This window comes from Pipistrellus kuhlii, unplaced genomic scaffold, assembly GCF_014108245.1.
Source record: "Pipistrellus kuhlii isolate mPipKuh1 unplaced genomic scaffold, mPipKuh1.p scaffold_m20_p_5, whole genome shotgun sequence".
Lineage (NCBI taxonomy): Eukaryota > Metazoa > Chordata > Mammalia > Chiroptera > Vespertilionidae > Pipistrellus > Pipistrellus kuhlii.
Window position 1 is genome coordinate 75,970,316 of NW_023425551.1, and position 22,942 is coordinate 75,993,257.

General features: G+C 55.0%; 1 protein-coding gene across 1 annotated transcript in view; it reads left to right on the forward strand.

Annotated features, from left to right (window-relative positions):
* Positions 1 to 6,149: 6,149 nt before the first annotated feature.
* Positions 6,150 to 22,942, forward strand: part of LRFN2 (leucine rich repeat and fibronectin type III domain containing 2) — a 173,315-nt gene continuing 156,522 nt past the window's right edge. Inside the window, exon 1 of the mRNA XM_036415058.2 lies at positions 6,150 to 6,433. The gene's annotated coding sequence lies outside the window, so the exon portion shown is untranslated. The remainder of the gene's footprint in view (positions 6,434 to 22,942) is intronic.

A 22,942-nucleotide genomic window follows, 5' to 3' on the forward strand; every position in this document is an offset into this window, starting at 1 on the left:
ACTTACAAAGGCGGTTTTAGAGGAAGAAGTCGAATTATTGTCTTCCTCCTCTCTCCAAGTCCCTTTGAAAGAAAAGCCAATGGCTTGCTTAAGGAATGGGAAGAATGTAGCAGTCAGTCAGCTCCTGCTGTGGCAAATCTAGTGAGTGAAGGATGCTGGTGGCAGGAACATAGATGATGAGAGCTGTGCTCCTACAGCTGACCGGATTATAAGACAAGCCACAAACTATAACTATACATTCCAAACAATACACAAAAGAAGGCAGAGAGAGGTGAAGGAAGGGACTCAGCGTTGGTGTGAGAGGAGCGAACCTGCCCTCTCCATGTTGGAGAAGGAGAAAGTGATTTTCCTTAAACCATTTACTCCCAACCATTCACACTCAGCACAGGCCCTGGAGTCGGGTTGCCAGCTTAGGGATGTGGCTCTGCCACCTGCCAATTCTCTCACCCAGCAAGGTGCTCAGCTTCTGTGCCTTGGTTTCCACAGCTGCAAAATGAAGATAATAGTAGTACCTGCCTCTCGGGGTTTGGATGGGAAGGAAATGAAATAAGCATTGTCCAGGGCAGAGGGAAGTGGCTGGCATACTGAGTGCCCCAAATGCTACCTAGGACTCTGATATGTGTGATGGCAAGAGAGGAGACTGGGAAGGTGGGCAATCTGGAGAAACCTTAGGAGAGCTGTGGTAAGTGTCGGGGGTGGGGGAAGCTAAGAGCTGTGATCCTTTCAGACTCTCCTGGGCACTTGCCACAGCCCACAGTGTTTCTGGTTCAATGCCACCCTTAAAATTTGGGGGTTTCTTGGCAGGAGGCAAGAGCCAGGGAGGTCAATGGCATCTATTGTCTCAAGTCCCTTTCTGGATGGCTGTTTTCTTGGTTATTCTTCATTGGATAGTAAAAACTATTTAGCCCCATTTTAGAGATGGAGAAGTTGAGGTCCAACAAGAGGAAGAGGTGCCCTGGGTCGCACTAGAGAAACAGGGTCCAGACCTCTATGTTCCCCTCTGGTGCTCTGTCTACCACACCGCCCACAATTCCAGTGCTTCTCTGGGGCTGCACAGCCTTCACCAAAGGTCTACTGCCCTTCAGGTGGTACCAGATCACTCGCCACCCAGTGGCTCTGAGGCTATTCCTGGAGAGGCTGCCTTACACCCAGGAAGGAGCCACGGGTGAGGAGTCAGACTTTGTTTGAAACCTGGTGCCATCCATCAAGAGCTCCAAACTCTTGGAGCTGCAGCGTTACCTGTATAAGACTTAGTGTCTTTGTAAAATGGGGATAATGATCCATTTCTTGTGATGGTGGTGACAAACAAGTCAGGCAGTGTTTGGAGATGCTCTTATAGCGTAGGGCACTGTGCCAGGGTTGGTTAATGTCCTCCCTCCAGGAATAGATTGTCTTCCTCCTCCCTGTCTTCTCCCCAACAGCATTGAGTGACACGCTAGGTGGTGGGCTCAGGGAAGAGTTTCCACTCATTGAATTCCCTTTGGTGCATCAGGAACCCAACTCCAGACTTGGTTTTGGGGCAAGAGGGTGGGGTTGTGAGGGGAGCCCATGGAGCCTGGGGGGTGGGGGGAGGGAGTAAACAAAAGAACTTGATAATGAGACGTAAACTGGATTTAGAAAACAAACTGGAGCTAATGACTGTAGGTGGTGTTAGTCACTCTGTTAAGGAATCTGGGAATGCACATGCATACTAATAAGATTCTATTTTGCTTGCCTCTTACTCCTGATTTGGAGAAGGGAGAAGGGTAGAGGGCACTGCAGAATTAAGACACTCAACCTGCATCTCCAGAATGTGCACTCCAGGGCTGGGCCTCAGCTCCTGACGATGTATCCACCAAGCTCCAGGAGCATGGGTTACACTGGGATGTAGGCTGGCTGTCGGCCCTGGGGGAAGGGGGGTCAATGGGGAGCTAAAACTTTTAGAGTGGCTCCCAGCTTCCGGTGCATGCAGCAGACTCAATGGAGTGAGATCCCAGGCCTTATGAGACTGTGTGGCAGGACTTCTGTTATTTCCCTGGCCACAAAGTCACTCTCCAGGCCTGAGGGGCCATGTAAGATTTGGGAGAAGTTTCTAGTGCATTCCTGGTATTACAGATCCCACCGGGATTCCATAAGCCTCAAGCACCTGGCTCTGTCCTGTTATCTAACCTGAATCTCTCCCACCACCACCATTTTTACACCAGTCCCCCTCTTTTTCACACTCAGTGGATACAGAGAAGAAAGAGGCTCCCATAGTCCTTTGCACAGGGGTATTCCCTCTATTGGTTACGAAGGCCTAGGCCACCTTGACCTTTTCTTCCTCAAGCCAAATGCCTTCCCACCTTCTGCCCCTTCTGAGAGCTCTTCTTATCAACCTGTCATCTCATTGGTAGTGGGTACGGGGAACCTGCCATGTGCCCAGCTGGTCACGAGTGCCCAAGAAGGTGGGGGAAGATGAATCATAATTGGAGGCAGGGGGAGCATAAACCTTCTTCACATCAGGGCATTGGAGCTATAGGCATGGGTGCAGTGCAGCCATGACATGCAGCCTGAAGCACAGGGTGCAGAGCCAGGAGAGAGTATGTGAAGCATCCTGCACACCCGTGGAGCTGCCTAGGGCTCTGATAGAGCATGATAGCAAGAGAGGAGACTGGGAAGACATTTATTTGCCCTGCACTTCACACCTAGTCTGGAAAGTCATAAATCTGCCCTGAACTTCAGGGCCTTGGCTCTGAAGCTGAAACAAAGAAGTGTGTGCAGCAGCCTCTCAAGGTTCAGAGCCTTTGGCCCAGTGATTCTATTTCAGGGATGTGAGATTCTCTTCCCCCCTCCTCCCCTCAACTGGTGGGTGGAGTTATGACACTACTGGCATTTGCCACAGAGACATCCCCAAGACATTGAAGTACCAACTAGCTCATGCCCAGTGCCCTGGGGCCCACCCCTTCCTGTTCCATCCTGGGTCCAACCCTTTCCTGTTCCTCCCCTCAAAAGGCTCCCCCACCCCTCCATGTGCTGCTGTTCTCTCTCCATCTATAGAGTCAGCCTGGTTGGGTCCTTTCTCCTCTCCCCCCTCCTTTAATTCTGCTTTCTCTACCTTCGTAATGAGTCCTGCTCGTTACTGGGGAATAAACCTTCTTTAATATGTCTTGGTGGTCTCTGACTCCAATTTCCTGCCCCTCAAACTCTAGCCCGAGAATGTGGGCAAAGACTTAGATACACAGATGTTCATCTCAGTGTTGTTTAGAAGAGTGAAGACAGGAGTACAAGATTCCAGCTGCCCATTGTTAGATATATATACTAGATATATATAGGCATATTCCTCTCTCTCCCCTCTCTCTCTCTCTCTCTCTCTCTCTCTCTCTCTCTCTCTCTCTCTCTCTCCCTCCCTCCCCTTCATCTCCCCCAGATCCCCAGATTAGTTGACCCCTTTGGGAAGCCCTGGCTGGCCTCTGTGGTTAGTGACCAAGAAAAGCAGCCAGGTAGCTCCCACAGCAGTGCCCCTAGCCTGCCTTGCTGACTTGCTCAGGGACCCAACAGACCTGCCATTGCTCACCTTTCCACTTTCCAAGTGTGGATCCCCTTCGGGGAGTTTCCCATGGTGAATGGCTTTCTTCTCTTGGCTTCCAAGGTGCATCTGGGTCTCCACTCTGTTCTTCTGCTAAGGGCACTCAGGGGTTCCTCGAGCTGGAAATGCCCTTAGAGAGCACACAGTCTAACCCCTTTGAGGGAAAGGGACTTGTCACATAGCCACTAGTACAAAACCATGGTGCGCACCCAGGCCATCTGACTCCTAACACAGTGTTCAGTCCAGGCTGAGGCCAACATAATTAGAAAAAGAAACCAGTTGTCAGAATTAACCTAAGTGCAAGAAAGGATGCAGATCCTAGCTCTTCGTGGAGTATCCATTCCCTTCTCTTAGCTGGGAAGACTCTTGGATGGGGGATGGTCCCTCCTCCACACCATCCCAGAGCTTTTCAGAGAGCAGGTCCTCTCTGCCCTGTTGCCAGCCTCATCCTATCCCTGTCACTAGATTCCGATCCTCTCTTGGATGACTGTAGGGTAAGGAGATAACCTAGCCTGCTGCCCTGACCCTTTGGGAAAGCCAGAGCCTGGAGCCTGGAGTATAGCTCCTCCTTCTACTCTCAACCCTCCCTGGCAGCCCCCACCTCTGGCAAGCAATAAAGAAAACATCTCCATGCTGATCCCTTTCCTGCATCCCCTCTCCTCCCTCTTCCCTCACATCCTTCTGCCTCTACCCACTTTCCTACTATTCACCTCCTTTTTCCTCTTTCCCCCCTTTTCATTTCTTTTCCCTTCCTGGGTCTCTGTGGGCCTGGTTTCTGTCTCTCTTTTCTTGTGCCGCCCCCTCTAACATACCTTGGGTTTCATCTTGGCTATGTCCTTTCTCCCCCAGGCTTTCCAGAATCCCTGCAGGGAAGAGCCTGTCTTTCAGGGCCTGCAGTATGCTGCTCTGGAGGTTTCCCTGGTGCATTTGGGGAGGGTGCCCAGCACAAGGGGTTTGGGTGCCTGGACTGACGCAGATACACACACACACACACACACACACACACACACACACCCCTTCCCCACCCACCATGTGCACAGACAGGAGGCAGAGTCTCATATTGCAGATTTCTCCAGCTGATCCTGGGCTGTGGAGACAGCCTCATGTGCCTCCCTGTGGGTATCTGGGACAGGTGCATGGGCGGTGTCGGCCACTAGGAGAGAAGAGATGACATTCTCCCTGCCCTGGATTTACCAGCTGGAGAACCAGAGGAATCTCAAAATTGCAGTTCCTTCCTTGGGAAAGGCATACTTACCTCCTGGGAAGTTCAGGAAGGCAGATTCCAGTCCTGTCTTCCCCAGGAGCTGGTTCCTGCTGATCCCAGTGGCAGAGAGAAGGACCAAAGGAAGATGAGGTCCTGGCCAGACCCACCCCTTCAGATGGGAAATCTACACTCAGCTTGGAGCAGGGACCCAACTACCTGCCCAGCGCCTTGGACAAATCTCTGCTGTTCTGGACCTCAGTTCCCTGGAATGTCAAATGAGGGCTCTTGGGAGGATCAAACAAGGGAAGAGTTGTAAGGATGTGCACATAGTTGGCACCAGTGCACACCTCACATATGAAGTGAAGTCTTAGTGTGTGTGTGTGTGTGTGTGTGTGTGTGTGTGTGCATTCTTCAGGCTCTCATTTTTCCTAGGTCTGTCCTAGGGTGTGAGAATCAGAGCTGGGCCATGCTCCCAGCCCCTATTCCCATCCTTGCATTTTCCTTCAGCAGGCGGCGGGCTGAAGGCTGCACCGCGCGCTCCACACGTGAGGCGGCAGCACCGGAGCCTGCTGCAGCGGCACAGCCTGGCAGCCCTGCTCCCTTGCGCAGCGACTGCCCTTGCCGCGGAGCCTCGGAGCCTCGGAGCCGCGGAGCCCTCACTCGTGGCTCCCAGGGCCCCCAGCCCGGCCGGCGGCCCCCCACTTCAGCTCTGCGGCCCCGGACACTCCCGCGACTGGCCGGCCCGCTGCCTCTCTGTCTCCGCAGCACGCCACCGCTGCGGCTCGCGATCTCTCGGATTCGGGGGCAGCGGTGGTTGGGGCTGAAGGGGGTGCGCGGGGCGACGCGGAGGCTGGTTCCCCGGCCCTGCAGCTCCGCGGCCCGCCGCTGGGGGCGGCCGCCCCGACAGCTCCGCGGGGACCATGCGCACGGCTGGGCTTCCTCCACCGCCGGCCCCGCTGCCTCCGTAGCCCGCCGGCTCCCTCCTGGACCAGCGCGTGTGATTGCTGTGTGAGTGTGTGTGTGTGTGTGTGAGTGTGTGTGTGTGTGTGTGTGTGTGTGTGTGTGATCAGGAGCGCTAGTGCGCGCGCATGCGGGGGGCAGTGTGCACGAGGGGAGTGCGGGGAAGTGTGTTTGTGTGTGCGTGTGGTTGTGAGTGCCTCTCTCTCTCTCTCTCTCTCTCTCTCTCTCACACACACACACACACACACACACACACACACACACACATACACACACACACACACACACACACACACGCAGCCCCGCTGGCTGGCTGGCTCCTCTGAACTTGAAGACACCCCACCTTCGGAGATGCCCAAGGTGCTGGCAAATGCCCGCGGCTCTTTGATCTGGAAAATCCGACAGGCTACGGCGACTTCCTAGGGAGGGATTATATATCTTTTTACCTTTTTTTTTTTTTTTTTTTTTTTAATCTGGAAGAGAAGAGGACAAGTTGTGCTTTTTCCTCCCTGCTTGCGACATGCCGTGGATATAACTGAAGCCGCTCAGGGCTCTCCGGCGTGGACGTTCGTCCGAGGCCACCATCCGCCTGCGTTCCCCGAGCCCCGGGCTGAGCTCCAGCCTCGGGCGGGGAAGGATGCGCTGCCGAGGAGCCAGGGAGCCCGGCCGCCCCGCGGAGCCGGCCTAGGCGCCTCCCTCCCGGGGGTAGATGCTGCCTCGCCCAGGTGAGTGCTCGCTGCAGCCGCGGTCTCCGCGACCCGGTGTAGGTGGGAGCTGGGCGCGGGGCCGAAGGCACATGGGGGATAGGGAACTTTGCATCCGTTTCTTTATCGCTCGACTCCCTCACAGGGACCCTGGTGCGGACACCCTCCTCGCTTTCGCCCTTCCTTATGGCGGGAGAGGTTTCCCTTTCTCTCTTGTTTTCCTTGGTGGGGGGTGAAACTGGTGAGGAGCAGGGGAAGCAGCGGTCCATGTGGGGCCGGAGGGCAGGAGGGAGAGAAGGAGCCCAGACAGACGGAAACATGGAAACAGCAGAACTTTGCCGCCAGACCACTCTGTTGCATCTCTCCACACGCGAGGCCTGGCCAGAGCTATTGTTGGGGGCTGGATCCACGCCTGGGCTCTCTGCGCCCTGTGGGCTGGGTGGGTGGGGTAGAGCCCAGCCTAGGGTGGGGGCAGATTCAGGGCTCCTGGAGGGAAAGAAGGCATCCTTGCAGTTTGGGGTGACAGGTCCAGCAGACTCAGGGACCCTCTCCTGGTCTCAGGCAGAAGCAGCCGGGAGGTCAGGGGGAATGTGTGTGCACGGCTTGGGGCATCAGGATGGCATGATGAAGCAATATGGAAACTGGCATCAGCAGAGCCTGGTTGGTAGGTCCGACTCCCACCCAGCCCTGCTCTGGTTCGGAGGTCAGCCTGGGCAGCGGGGAGGGAGCCAATGGCGAGCTCAGAAACCAGCAGTGCCTGGCTCCACACAGACCCCAGGCAGTGACAGGGAGGCGTCCTGCCAGTCTCCCTGTCACTCCGGCACAAAGGACATAGGCAGTGAGTTCCAGGGAGACAGAGCCCCTGAGAGCCAGGGCCTGGGAGAGAAAGAGCAGGGGGCCTGAGCCAAGGCAGCAGCAACCAAGCCAGCCAACACCAAAGCGTGAGGAGGGGTGATGCCCACAGACCAGCAGGCAGGCACCTGCGGGAGAGGGAGCTGCTAGGAGCTGGCACTCTGAGCTGGAGTTGCAGGCATGGCTGTGGAGGCTGATCCTCTTCCCTGCGCCAGTGTGTGTGTGTGTGTGTGTGTGTGTGTGTGTGTGTGTGTGTGTGTGTGATAGAGGGAGGAGGGGGGACTCTGAGGCTGCAAGGGGCTGATTGGCCTTGCGGGCTGGGGGAAGGGGTGGTTTCAAGAATTTGGCCCCCCACAGTCGGGGAGGAGCAAGGCTAGGGAGCTGCCAGGGAGGTTGATGCCAGTCTCATCAGGGCTGTGAAGTTCCCAGGGACCTGGTGGAGGGTCTAGGTGGCTGGGGGCTGGTTTCGAACTCGCGGTGGGAAGGCAGAGATGGGAATTGTGGAGATGCTGGAAGCTAAGAACCCGCTTGCTTGCTTCTTGGGCTTGTGCCCTCGTCAGGTTGCTGCCCTCTTCAAGGAGCTTATGGGAACAGCCAGCTCCTGGCCAGGCTGAAGGGGGCCGTGGTTGCTCAGGGAGGGCCTGCACTTGAAGCCGAGACGCTGGGGACCACCGGGCAGCTCCGGCCCATCTGCCGATGCTGAAATGCTGTCGCTCCCTCTGAGTCTGGCCCGAGTGCTGAGTTCCTCTCTCCTGAGCCTCCTCACATGCTTCTGCTCAGGCCCCTGCCCAGCCCTCAATTTAGAGTTTCTGGTCTAATTCCTGCCCAGGAATGTAATTACTTATCTTCCTGCCCTCACCCCGGGGAATACAAAGAGCAAACTTGGCATTTCCGTTCCAGCCTCTTGGCAGCGCTTCTCAGGGAGGTGCGGCTGGACTGGGTGCCGGCGCGGGCGTTGGGGCTCGGCTCCTGGCTTCTCTGAGGTTCCGGTTCCTTCCTCAGACCCAGAAATGTGAAGGTGGGCCTGTGAGCAGACAGCTTCCAGAACGCAGCACTGAGGGGAGAAGGAGGGAGGATGGGAGAGAAATGCAGTCGAGGTAGGTGGGGCCACTGGGAGAACCAGGCCGTCCTTGGCTACCCAGTCCTTGGTGTGGCTACAGCAGGAATATCTTTCTTGTCGGGCTGCAGCTCTGAGGTGAAATCGGGGACAGAGCTCAGACCCAGCTCCAGGCTTGCCAAGTGTCTCCAGCCAGTGGGGTGCAGCAGGGTCTGCTCTCCTTCAGAAAGTGCCCTCTCCTGCGTAGCGATGAGCTGTTCCTGGCATCCCCATTCTGATGGGGAGGCCACTAGCCTGAAAGCAGAGTCAGAACAAAAAAAACAACCCGAGACAGCCAAGTGCCATCAGCCACCAGCCCTGGACGGAAGCAATCATCATGTGGGAGTTTCACAGTTTTCCTTTGGGCATGGCTGTGGGTTTAGGGTCCCATTTATATGAAGGGATAGAGTTGTAACATAATGGCATGGGGCCTCAGTCGGAGGGCCTGGGTTCAAATTCTGGCTCTGCCACATCTTTGTTTGTTGACCCTGAAGCTTTGGTGTTTTCATATATGAAAGGAAATAGCAGCATGTGCCTTGGAGATGTGCTGTGGCTCCGTGTTTGTCCTGGCGCCGCCCCCCCCCCTCCCCTGTTCAGACCTGGAGGAGTGTTGGGTTGGGGGGGGGGGGAGCCTGAGAGAGAGGGAGGGGCACTCAGAGACTCGGAGGACAGTGCCCCAGCTCCTCTATCTTCAGAGCTGCCAGGGGGTGGGGGTGGGGGGTGGTTGATGCCATCACATGTAAGCTGGTCCTGTAAAGGCTCCAGGAAGCCCTCCGGAAAACTTCAGAAACTCATATTTCAGAAGCATATTTCACCTCCGGGGCCGTGGCACCTACCTCCTCGCCTCTCTCTTGTTTGCTCCGGGTTTTACAGCCTCCTGCACATTTGCTCTGTGTGCTCCGGCTCTGTGTTTTACAAGCGTCATCTGTCACCCTTCTCCGTCTGAAGCTGGAGTGTGAAATATCCCCCAGAATCCAGCCTCGGCCTCCTCCTCTCTGCCTCCGCCTCCTCCTGCACCAAGAGTGGCCTCACAGGGTGGTCTCAGGTCCAGGCTTGGTCTGTGCAGGGCCTATGGTTGGACCTGGGTCCCCTCTGTAGAGGTGGGGGGCACAGCCAGTCAGGAAGAGGGGCTCACTGCTAGACATGTACTTAGCAGGGTCTGGCTAATGACCCGACTGGAACTGGGGTGGAGAGGGAGGTCTAACCACAATGGGAAGGCAGAAGAAAGGGTATTTTCAGAAAGTAGGCAGTCAGGTTGGAGAGAAGGACCAGGGAGAGTAGCCATGTCTAGATTGCTCAGGGTGAGAGTAATCAGAAGGGCTTCTTGAAGGAGGTGAGGGTTTCAGAAATAGAAGTCCATGGAAGGCAGATTTTGTTTTCTTTTTTCTTTAATCCTCACCCAAGGATATGTTTTTATGGATTTTTAGAGAGCGATGAAGGGAGGGGGGAGAGAGAAACATTTATCAGCAGCCTCCTAAATGCACCCCAACTGGAGATCAAACCCATAACCTTTTCAGTGCATGGGATGAGGCTCTCACCAACTGAGCCACCCGCCAGGGCAGATTTTGTTTCCTTCCAAATTCTCAGATGTCACTGAGAATTTGGGAAATTTTAGGGGTGAACAAATAGGATGGATATTCCAGAAATGTCTTAGGCTATTGAGACCAGCTCCTTCAAACAAAGAGTTTCTTGATTGCTTATTATGTGCCAGGCACACATCTAAGCGCTTTCCATTATTATTTCCCAGTCCTGTGAAATTGCCACTGCTATTACTTCATTTTACCAATGAGAAAGCCAAGGTGCATTCTATGTCACCTGAATTCAAAGCTCCTTCACTCCTCCGTCCTGCCTCTCCCCATCAGTGAGTGCCCAGTGGGCAGCTGGGACCGGCTCCTCTACGCCTGCTGGCCTCCTGCCGGGCTGAGGAGGCAACTTAGAGCCTTCATCACAGAGCCTGGCAGAGCCCAGCATCTCCGCTGCCTGCCCTGCCCACTCATGCCCACCTGTTTGAAAGCGCCCATCAAACAGCAGCATCCTCAGGGACAGCACAGAAGATGGGACAGTGGGGCGAGCCCTGGACTGGACTGTGAGAGGGGACCTGCCTCCGCCAACCCACACGTGTGTCTTGGGTGAGAGGCAAATCTCTTTACTCAGCCGAGGTCTGGTTTTCTTCCCGATGGATCAGGATGCTCGTGCCCATGTGCCAAGGTTGATGTGAGGGCAGGCAGCCTGTGAGAATGGGCTTCACTCATTGAGCAAACCTCAGCACCCAGGGTGATACAGGGTGGGCAAAGGTAGGCTCACAATCATTTGTGTGGAAAGGAATACAATAATGAGTAAATAATAAGACAAATTTAAACTGTGTTTTGTGTGTGTAACTGTAGGCCTACATTTGCCCCACCCTGTACCTGTGACCCCCAAGGCCTGTGCCTTATGGAACAGGGGTGGTAGCAGACCACTAGAAAGGACACGCTGACATATCACATTTCTTTTGTGATCAGACTCTGCTCATCATTGAAAATTTGGTACGAGTGCAGGCAGAGGGCATTTTCTTTAGGCCATGGGCTCTTGGCCTTTTTTTCACTATTGCTCCCGCCAACGAGAGTCTTTTTAGACACTTTTCCTCCTAATGGCAGCCTCCATAAAGTTTAAACACCACATGTATACGGTAGCTCTGTATATGTATGCATGTGTATCTGTGCTTCATATACAAGAGTAAGATGTTTTCCACCCCTGCCAAGAACAAATGTTTGCCCCTGGGGGGCGCTGTTGCCTCCGTTGAGAATGTGTGCTTTAACAGGTTAGGATTACAAAGGAAGGTGGAGGCACAAGTCAGGGAGAATCCAGGAGATGGTGAGGGGGACAAGTCCACTTCCGGCATGTCCATATCCCGAGTGTGGTCCGTGGCCCGGCAGCATTGGCATTGCCTGGAGGAGGCTAGTGATGCAAAACCCATCCCTCCCCAGACCTTCAGGAGCAGTTCCATTATATCACAGCGGGGGCAGGTGGGACGCACGGCCCCAGAACAGGCTGGGACCAAAGGAAAAGGGGTGAGAGTCCAGGCCTGAGACAACTGTGTGCTGGGTTATCGGCTTGTTGAACCACCGAGTCCAAGAGCACCAAACAGGTTTGGGCAGTGCCCCTGTCCACACCTGTTGGAATCTATTAGTCTTTGTTCTTTCCTGGGTGGTTTTCTGGCCTTGTAGCTACAGGTTGTGTGTGTGTGTGTGTGGGGGGGGGGGGGGGGAAGATCCTGCAGAGGAGACACCAGGCTGTGTGTGGCCTTGCTTACAAGCAGCAGGACACGGGGCATCTTTGACTTGGGTAGAGCTGGGCCCGCTCTCTCAAATATCCCCCAGGGCCAAGACTTCCTGAGGGGCAGACTGGCACTATGGAGGCAAGATGGAGGTGTTTCAAACTGAATTAAGCAATAAAATGGGCTCTTGCAATTTCTCGGCCTGCTTGGGGCTGTCTGCAGGAGAGCCTGAGTCTCCTGGCCGCAGTCCTGCATCAGCTGGGCAGCCCTGAAACATGAGAGACTGCAGAGTCCCCAAACTGGGCTCCTCGGAGTCCAGTGCATTTATTATCGGCATGTCCTACAATACCTCACCCACGGGAGGCAGCTAAGCCACAGTCAGTCTGCCCAGACACAACACGAGAAGCAGAGGGACGAGTCTCTCTCAACCGCTCTCCCCTCTGCATTTCCCTCTGGGGCCGCCTCCCTTCCACACAGCCCTTCCTTGACCCCATTCAGTGTAGGCCACAAGGAGCAGCCCTCGTCTCACCATAGCCCAGGCCTCTAATACACTTCAGGGCGATGCTAAGTCTCTTGGTCTTCCCATCTCCCTTCCCCAGGACTCCTTCCTGTTCCTTTTCTGCAAAGCTGGTCTCTCCTTCCCAGCTACCCTCCTGATCTGTTCCCTGCTTTGGCTAAATAAGCCAGCGAGGGGGGTGTACTGTGGTCCCCAGCTAAAGTGGGGTGTCTGTGCAAGTGTCAACTTCAGAGTAAATTGGATCTTACTCTTACATGACTACCTCTGGCACCCAAAACGAGTGTCACTCAGCCTGCAGGACTTGGAGGAGCTTGGGGAGTGAGTGAGGCTCAGGTTCTGGCTTGGATCTGAGTGCCGAGAGAGATGGGCCCAGGGAGATGGCAATGAGGGTAGAAGCATGCCTGGCTTCCTGAGCTCCTGGGAACCCCTGCAAGTGGCCAACATGGGCTGTGAGATGAGGCCCTGTCATCACAGAAACTGAAGATTCCTGGGTGGGCAAAGTTCATCTCTTGACTCAATGTTCCCCTTAAAGAAGCCACTATAATAATACCCAGGCAGGTCCTCCAGAGGCAGGAGGAGGGAGTGTGGGTACTGGGGTCATGGAGGTAAAAGCTAGAGGGACTTGTACACACCAGGCACTGGGGCTGGCTCTGAGGACTCGCTGGGGTGCTGGGGAACCCAGAATGAGTTCTCCTTGCAGCTGTGCTGGGAAGTTGCAGGGTGACGTGGGCCAGCCCCTCCCCCTTGCTGCCCTCACCTGTACACAGGGTCTGAGTGCTCTCTCAGGTCCCTTCCTGTGCTGTGTCTGGTGCTTTGATTTAGAAGTCCATGCACCAGCCTGAGTATAGATACATCTGCTAAACCATCCAGGCCCTGGAAGTGACTTGTCCCCTCTCCTCATCCTGCTCTCCTCCTAGACAGCAGGCCCTGGCCTGCCCCTCCCTCTGCTTGATGCTCTGAGTGCCCTTAACCTTCCTCACACCCTGTAACAAACCCCTGTGCTAGGTTCAGTTTTGAATGACTAGGATCCCAGAGCTGCAGTGTGAAGGGGGGTGTTTCCTTCCTCCTACACCCCAACACATGCATGAGCACATATGCACAATTCTACACAATCACGCATGTATACACAGGTATACCCTCTAACATGCACAAACATATGCATGTCACATGTCATCACTTTATAAACATACTCTCATGTGCACGCACACACATATACATACTTACACATGTATGCAGATGTGCACACCCCTATACTTACACCCACAAACACACATATGCACATGCATAAATACCTGCGTGTGACACACACATACATGCACACACAGGTACATGCACTCACGCATTCAGACTCGCATACACACATCTTCACACGCCATAGTTATGCTCTCACATGCATAGACACAACTAGCACACAGTCTTGTACACTTCCTCGGCTTCATGCTGAAAAAAAGCGCAGGCTGCCATATCATTGCAGAGCTCTGAGCACCTTATGGAGCATTTCTGTGCGTGCTCTTCTGTGGTCCTGTAGCTCCGAGCTCAGTGGGCATAGCTTTGGCCTCCTCCCTATCTGGCTGAAGAACCAGCTCAGGTTAAGAATGGCCATGTAGGTAGCAGAGCCAGGAGAACCCGGATTTCTGACCCGTCCAGAGGGTCTCCTCACAGCAGCTGGTGTCATAGTACAGTCATTCGCCACTTGCTGCCAAACAGCCCTGGGTGACAGGCAGGGCCTCTCTTGTCCCAGTGTGAAAGATGGGAAACGGGTCCGAGTCACACAGTGAGATGGAGTTGACCACCCCTGTCCTCTGCCAGGACCTATGTGCACGCGTGTGGCTGTGGCGACCATTCCCTCGTGCCTCTCTACTCTCAGGAGCTTTGAATCGCATCAAACCTCCAGCAATGGAGAAGTGCCACCCTAGGCCCCATGGATGTTCCAGCCCCAATTCTGCCTGGTTTCACCGAGGAAGAGTGCAGGAGAGCACTGGGCCGTCTCTTTCTTCCCAGGGTCAAGGACATCTGTATCCCCATGGGGTGAAGACATCTGTATCCCCAGGGGGTGAGGACCACCTCTGTTTCCACAGGGTGAATACCACCTTTTTCCCAGCAGGTGTGTTCATCATGGATGTGCCTCAACTCACACCATTTCATGCTCTCAGCCTTCCCGGCCTCCTGAAGCTCCGAGTTCTATACGTTGCTGCCTGCCGTGGGCGTGAGGCCTCCTTTAGCTCATTCTAAATCTTCCCTCCACCCCTTCAAGCGTTAAGGTGGGGAGTGCCTGATAGTTGAGGATTTGGTGATCCAGCCCATGCTCCTTCATCCATCCCTTTCATGACTGGCTGGCCAGCAGTCCTCGCCAATCAGTGTAATTCAACAAACAGTTATTGAATGCCTACTGTGTGCCACCAGTAGGCCAGATGCCGCAAAGATGAATCATCTCTCCAGCCCAGTCCCTGTGAGCACACAGCCCTCTGTCTCATCGATCGCTTGATTTATTCTCCTGTGTTTTTCCCGGCCCTGCCTGTGCACTCCAGGACGTGGTGGAGGGATGGAGGGGTGGTAAGAGTTCCGATGCTGGCTTGTTTCTGGTGCCCTCCCTCACCTGCATTTCCGGTGCACATGTGTGCACGTGTGTGTGCTCAAAACTCAGCTGGAGGTCACACATGATTAGCCACTGGTAAAGCTGGGCATGCTGGTGGTGGTGGTGGTGGTGATAAAGTCCACTTGAGAAAGGCACTTTCAAGCAGCTTTTCCAAATCTCTCCCTCACCCCTAGTAAACTGACATCTGTCCATCTCACCCAAATAGAAACTGAGGGATGAAGAGATTTGGGGGAGATTAGGGACTTGTGGTCCCAGTTTAGGGACAGCTGGCCCTAAAGGACCGCTTTAATCTCCCCCAGGCCTGGTTACTTGCGTCACAGGGGCTGAGCCGGGGAGAAGGGGAGCCAAGGGGAGACCCTGGAATAGACCTAAATCCTAGAGCCTCTGTCCCAAGTCACAGCTTCTAAGCACGTGACAAATGAGGGCCGTTGCATGGGGGAAAGACGGTTCCCAGGCCTCAGATGGGTGTGAGTCTGGGCGTGCGATGTCTGGCAGGGGAAGCCATGGCATATATGGGCGAGGCAGTCCTACGTTGGAGAAGTTTTCGTCTGATGAGGGAGGGCCCACTTCTCGTCCTTTGGACGTTGATGTCCAAGAGGAGGACAGAGTAGATAAACATGGCACTGTACCCAGGACTCACATGCTTCTGCAGGAGCAGGGGTGCACGGGGCCCCCCTCCTCAGGGCTGACTCTGTGCTCGGTTGTCCTGGTTTGTGAACGGGGGTAGGTTGCTATGTGCCTCTTTTTTTTTTTCAGCTGCAAAATGGGGGTAATCACCGGACGCACGGTGCGGGTTGTTAGGAAAAGTAAATGAATTTCTGTGTGTCAAGTGCTTGGAGCGGTGCCCGGCTCCAGCGAACGCCACGTAAGTGTGAGCTGTCATCATTCCCCATGGCCGGCGCTGTGGTATTTACCTAAGCGTGGAGAGGAGCCGCTGTGGACTGGCTTTACTGACACCCCTTTCAAACAGCCACCTGGGGGGGGGGGTTCCTAGTGCTCCCTCCCTGCTCTCACCTGTCCCGCTCACATCCTGCAAGGCAGGCAGGACAGACGGACACTATTGTTATGTCTGTTGTACATGGGGGGAAACTGAGGCACGGAGGTTACTAAGTGGCTCCTGGTCTAGTTGAGTTTTTCATTTTTCCTTACGCTCACCCAGTGCCATTCTGGGAGGTGGGGGGTTTCGGGGAGGAGGGTTTGGGTGAAGGTGGCTGATGGGCTCACCTGGGCGTTATTCGTGTTGAGTAAGATGGGTGAGCAACTCAGCCCCCGGGTCTGCGTGTCTAGGCTGGGTGTACGTGGCCGGCCTGGGGGAGCAGGCTGTGTCTATGCACAGGGTACCTGGGGGCTGGTGGCAGGGCCACAAGGCATGCTGGTTTAGATCCTTTTGATGCCATCCTGAATATCCTGGGTGGAGTGAGTGGGACTGGGCTAGGGGCTCTAAGGGGGACCTGGATGGGGGCTCTCATACAAGGAAGGAGCATCTGACCCAGCCTGGTGGAGAGAAGGCCAGAAAGACATGCCTCTGGCCATGACTCCAGCATTCCCCTCCTTCCTCTCCCCCCGCCACCCGCCTGCCCCCCACTCCCCAGGGCTAGTGCTGGTGGCGGGAAGAAGGGTCTTCTGGATCTTTTGGTTGCAGGAGCTGGAAGAGCATCCAGGGTTAGAACATGGGCCTTGGGCCAGGACACGGAAGAGGGAGTGACGACCTCAGACCTGGGGTGGGGAGAAAGCAGACGTGGAGGGAGCGGTTGTGGGTGGGGTTTCAGGAACCCTGGGGGAGTGGGTGCAGGAATGGCTTAGGGGTAAGTGTCTAAAGGGAGACAGAGGGTGATGAAAGGGGTGGGTGTGTGACCTCAGGGAGGGGACGGGAGACCAGGAGGTCATGGAGGCCAGTATGGGGCACAGTCCATAGGAGGGGAGCTGGGGATGGGATCCTGCAGGCACCTGGCCTCCCAGCCACCCCAGACACAAAACCCCAGCCCAGTGCCCCTCCTCAGGGGACAAGCATTTCTAGGCCTCTGTGCTCAGCCTGTTCATAAATCACAGGCCACGTAAATATGGCACATAATTGGGAGGCGCTGTGGGTACCGCGGCTCCAGGATAAATCTGGGCAGGAAGACTCAGGTTATGAGTTATGGGGAGGCCAGAGGGGGGCTGGTGGCTGGCCCCTCTTGGGGTGTGAGTTATCTCGGGAGGGTCCCCCGCGATGCAGCTGCTCTGTGGTGCGGGCCGATATTTACTGTATATTGCTTTTTAAATTACAGTATGGCATTGATTCCCTGCTCTGGAAGCTCAGCCCTCCCTCGCCATCCCTGTCTCGCTCGGCCTTTCTTGGCCTCTCCTCCTCTTTCTCCATCCGTCTTGTCCCTCCCTCAATTCAGCTTTTAATGCAGAGTATTATGTTACAGTGAATCATGTTACCCTGTAGTATTATGTGTATATTACCTCATAGCTATTAGCATGTGCATTATATCCACTCCTTCTATGTATGTTTGGCGCTTGTTAGTGTTGGAAGCTTGACGCCCAGTCGTGTTGATCTACTTTGGAGCTCCTGACAGTGAGGAAGTAGCGTGGTCTCCATTTAAAGGTGGGGGCCCTGGAGACGAGAGAGGCTAATGGAGTGACCAGGTCATGCTTGGATTGAGTTCTATTACACCATTAGGGTAATGGCTGCTGGGTACGGAATGCAGATGGCGGGCCCAACACCGTTCTAAGGTAAGCTTGATGTGCTTGTTGCATCCACATCTGTCATCTGAGGGGTGGGCGCTGTCCTCAGGTCATTCTACAGACGAGCAGATGGAGGCCCAGAGAAGTTAAGTAGCTTGCTCAAGGTCACACAGCTTTCTAGAGGGCAGAGCTTAGGTTCAAACCCAAGCAGCCTGGTTTTGAGCTCATGCTCTTGCCCGAGATGTGAGCTGTCACCTGTGCTTGCTGAGTGGGAGTCAGGGTGAAAGGGTGGGGACACAGTGTTGCAGGAGGCACTCTTGTCCTCGCACACCCTTCATTTCTGTGATGGTTCCACTGCCTGTGAGGAAAAGACAAAAGCGACCTTGCATTAGCTGGAGATGCCCCCAGAGTGGGGAACCATGTTCCTGGGAGCTGACTAGAACCCCGATAACTGCAGTTTGGCCCCCAGGTGAGGGCAGAAGGGCAGACACAGAGCAGGGGTGGTGGGAGCCCTGGCTGGGTGGCTCGATGGCTAGCTGTCTTCCGTCTTCCCTGTGTCCCTGGAAGGAGGCTGCTGTCTTAACCTCCACGGGGCCCCACGCAACGGTCTTTGTGCAGTTCCCCTTGCCCTTTGGGTTTCGGCCCATATCCAAGCCCAGCCTGGCTCCTAGGGGCACAGCAGGCCACTTATAAGCTGTGTGAACTTGGGCAGGTCACTTCTTTCGGAGCCTCAGTTTTCTCCTCTGGGCCAACACCACTCCTAACCCTGGGGTTATCGTGAGTATGAAATGAGGGGCTATCTACCAAGCACTGCAGGGCCTGGCGGGGAATGTGTCCTTTAGGGTCACTGGTGCTGTGATCCCCAGGCATCCACTCACGCCTTCCCCTGCTGCCTTTGCGAAGTCGCTGCCCTGCCTCTGTGCAGATGCAGAGCGCAGCTCAGAAGAGCAATGGCATTTGCCCTGGGTCTAGGGACCGAGGGGACTTCTGGAATGCAGAGCTCCGGGTTTTAAAATTAGGTAAGTCCCAGGCCATTGAGATGCATTGGGTACTCTACCGAGGTCCCACAGAAACCGCAGGCTGAGCTGGGATTGGAGCCCAGCTGTGTCCGTTTCCCACTGCCATGTCCTTCACCACCACTCTGGACTCCCCCTCGGGGACGGTTCCTCACATTTACTGAGCCCCGCAAGCTTTAGAGAGGACATCCTGATTCATTCTCATGAAACTTTGTGAGTTACAATTGCTAGCCAGGTTTACCAAGGAGGAACCGGAGGCACAGAGGGTAAAGGAACTGGCTGTGGCTCATCCAGCCAAGAAGAAACGGAACTGGGACTTGAGCCCAGGCCTTCTGGTGCCAGCTCCCCACACTCCTGGCCCCTCTGCTGCAGCTCCCCTTGAACCTGATCCTTGAGAACAGGTCTCATCTCTTCATCCCAGTGGCCTACGGGGCAGGCAGGGCAAATCCTTACAGGTCCGAAAACTCACACTCAGCAAGGCCAGGTGTGTAGCTAATGTCACACAGCTTGTAAGCGACGAACGCAGGATGAGAGTTCATGAGGGTCCAAGCTGATGCTGCTCTCTGCATTCCTTCCTTGATGACTAGGGCAAGGCTCCCCCTAGCCCCACCCAGTCCTGGAGAAATTCCTCAGTCTGAGGTCCCAGTGATGACTGGGTCCCAGGGGCAGAGGGCTGGTTCTGCTTGGGCTCTGAGGCTTCCTCTGATCTAGCTGTCATTGTCTAGTTGTCCCACAGGGAGCAGAGGCAACTGGTGGCAGAGTGGATGCACCTGCCAGCCAGAGTTCCCACCTCCCACCAGGCAGGGTGGAAGGCAGGAGGGGCACCATTTCCCTGGAAGGGCAGCAAAGGCTCCCTGGATGCCACACTTGTTTCTAAGGTGACTGAATAAAAGAGTTGGGAAGCACGGTGACAAGAGTCTATAAATTCTGAATGATGTTCAGGACGGTGGCCTGGGCCCCAGGGCCCATAAAACCCAGGCAGCTGTTGGTTCAGGGGTGTTTTATGGGACTCTTTATCTGCTGTGGGGTTACCTGCCCATCAGCATCCTACTTGTAAGGTACTTTTTCTTTTCTTTTTAAAAATTTATTGAGTTTTCTTTTCTTTTCTTTTTTTTTTTTTTTTTTTTTTTTTTTTTTTGAGAGAGAGAGAGGGAGAAGAGAAATGCCCAGGTGAGAGCAAAACCTTGATTGGCTGCCTCTGCATGCCCTCTATTGGGGATTGAGCCCTCAACCGGGGCATGTGCCCTCACTGGGAATGGAACCAGCAATCTTTTGGTGCACTAGAGTCTACCCAACCAACAGAGCCACACTGGCCAGGGCGATACTTTTTCTTTTTAACTTTCAAATTCTTTTCATAGTTCTTTGCATTTCTTGGTTATCTTTAAGACACTCACAGGGATGAATTACTCCCTCATTTTACAGCTGGGGAAACCGAGGCATGGAGTGAATTTGGTGAATAGCCCAGGCTCACTTAGTGCCCCAAGTCCCTCGACGCTGACTTAGGAAGTTCTCACTAATATTTGTATGAACAAAGCACTTAATTGTCTGCGATTAACTGTCCTAAAAACTTCCATGCTAACTCAGTAAATGTCCATGATGATGCTAGGGCACAGGACTGTTGTTGCCACTACCATTTTGATTCCATAGTGAGGAAACTGAGGCAGAGATAGTTTATTTGTCTGGGACCACACAGCTGGATTCAGACACACACCTCAACCACCACCGTGACGCCAACTGTGAATGGCGATGGGCCTCTGCCAGTGAGGAGGGGCCAGTGCCGCCCCTGGAGGACCTGGCTGGTGCCTTTCCCCGAGACAGTGGCTTTTCCAGTCCAGGGGCTCTGGGCTCTGGGCCGTTTCAGCGCCGCCAGAAAGAGATGGTCCTAGAGATGCAGTGAGGGAGGCAGCGCCGTGGAGAAACTGGCCTGGTTGTCCGGAAACCTGGGTGCCTAGCCATTTCTGCCACCAACTGTCCATGGTGCTTGTGTGAACCGCCTGTGCTTCCCACCCTGCTGGCTCTGCCCTCCCGTCATTCAGATGGAGGTGGGCCAGCACATGGCTTTGGGGCCCACCTGGTGGTGGTGGTGACAGCAGAAGGACCACCAAGGAGCTCCAAGGCCAGACCTGGCCCTGTCCTCACTGTCAGAGACCCAGAGCAGCGGCAGGTGCCCACACTGCTAGCTAGATACCTGGGCTATTTCAGGCCTGGAATCCCCGGTTCTGCTATTTCAGGGGGCTCTGGGCTAAGCCACTTCTCTCCCCATTGCCCTGTCTAATGGCGTTTGCTAGAGGAAAAGGGGGAGGGCTGGGGCTTGGCTGCCACAGGTTACCTATAGCTCTCCCAACTGAGGTGGCGGGCACTCAGCCACGATGCGGGGAGAAGGGGAGGATGAAGGGCTCTGCTCAGGGGGGAGTGTGCAACACTCTTCCTTCTGGCCAAGGTCTATGAGATCCGCAACTCTATGGAGGGAAGGTGGGCAAAGGACTTCTAGTTTCCTCCTTAATTCAGAATTCTGCAGGATGCTGCCACTGCCTCTGTCCAGCTCACCTGCAGGTAGCAGGCATTCGCTGAACACCTAGAATTGGTTAGCTGCTGGGTTCAGAGGCCAGTGACCTGGACCCTGCCCTCAAGGTGCTCCCAGTCTGCGGGGGTGGCCAAGGAGTACACAGGCAATTACAATGCACCATGCTGGTGACAATGGGAGGTGAGGCACCGGCGGGCTTCCCGGAGAAGGCAATTCTCTCCAGCTCACTGCAGGCACCTCTTGCAACATGGCTGCAGTAGCCTCCTGGCCCTGCCTCCCTGGCTTCTCTAGTTCACCCTCCCACAGACACTGTGCATGTCTTGCTGAAGATGCCACTGCTCTCAGGATAAAGTCCCTGCACGGCGCTGTCCCCATCAGCTTCATTCTGTTGTCTGTGCCCTCGCCCCACCCTCACTAGAGTGGCCACAGTTCCTAGAGCACATCCCAGAATTCCCACCTCTGGACCTTGGAATTCACTGGGCCTCCAGCTGGAACACCATCCCCCAACCCCACCCCAGTGCCTGGTGGGAGCTCCTCATCCTTCTGGAGTCAGCTGAAGCATTGCCTTGGTGGCCCTTGCTGTCCTCACTCAGGGGGCTCTTCTTTGTTCTCCATTTCCCCTCCTCCCCCATCTCCTTGTTTGTTCATTGCTTCTCTCCTGTGAGCCCTGTGAGGCAGGGCTGGGCAGGGTTTACAAGTGCAGACTGGTTCTGGAGTCGGCATGCAAGTCCCACTGTAGTGCTCACCCACTGTATGACCCTGGGGAAGTCCTTTCACCTCTCTGCGCCTCGGTTTCTTAGAGTGTAAAATGGGGACATCATAGTACCTACTCCACAGGGATGATGTTCCGGTTTAATGAGTTAATATGTGTAAAGCACACAAAGCAGTGTCTGGCACAGGTCAAGTGCCAATAAGTATTAGCTGTCATTATGGTATACCAGTGCTTGGAATAGTGCCCGCCTCAATACATATCTGATGATGAATGAGACACCTGGGCTGGATCTTCAGGGGAGTAGGTCCAGGCTGGTTAAAGGGAACAGTGGTTCTCAGCCCTGGCTGCACATGGCAATCACCTGGGGAGCTTTAAAAACCACCGGTTGCTGGCCCGGCAGAGTCCGGTTTAATGTTCTGGGTGTGGCCCGCACTGGGGTTTTAAAGCTCTCTGGGGATCCCCATTCCAGCTTTGAGACCCTAGAGACGGGGAAAGGTGGGTGTACTCCAAGCACATGCAGTTTGGAAGGCCCTGCCGAGGGCATCCTTGAAGAGCGATCACCAGGGGTGAGGCACAGGAAGGCAGGGCCCTGCCAGGGACAGCCTGCATGCCAGGCTGAGGAGCTTAGGTCTGGCGAGGAGGTCGGCCGGGAGCCGGCAAGGTCTTAAGCCAGAGTGACACAGTCTGATGTGCCTTTAGGGAATGTGGTCTGGATGGATGTGTGGAGGACCGGCTACTGCACGTGAATTCGAAGTCATGGAGATCAGAACCGTGAGAGCGGTTCAGGGCCAGGCTCGCACAGCGCGTGTCTGGACTGAAATGTTGCCAGTGCAGGGGTTCTCCTTGCCACCCGGTCCCCAACCACAATCACACGGTGCCATGGAGGCGGAGGCGAACCCTGTCTTGTCCTGACCCGGGAGGGCTTTTCTGGGTTCTCAGCCAGACACTCGGCTGCAGCCAGAGTCCTCCATTCCACAGTCCCCTGGCCCCGACCTGGCTGTCTCAACCTCAGCCTCCCTCCCAGGCCTGCCCCTCACTTGTGACACCCCCCAGCCTGAGACCCACTGATAACAATTCCCCCCGGGATTCCAGGCCATCCGTAGAGACCCCCCTTCCCCCTCTCCCTGGAGTATTCTCTCAGCAGCTGGAGTATTCTCTCAGTCTTCCCCTGCACCTGGTGTGTAGTGGGGCTCTCGTCCTCACCCCCTTCCCTTTGGCTACCAGGCTGCTTCCTCTCACTGTTCCATTGGCTGCTGCAGCAGGTGTGGGTCCCCAGGCTCTTAATAAAGTG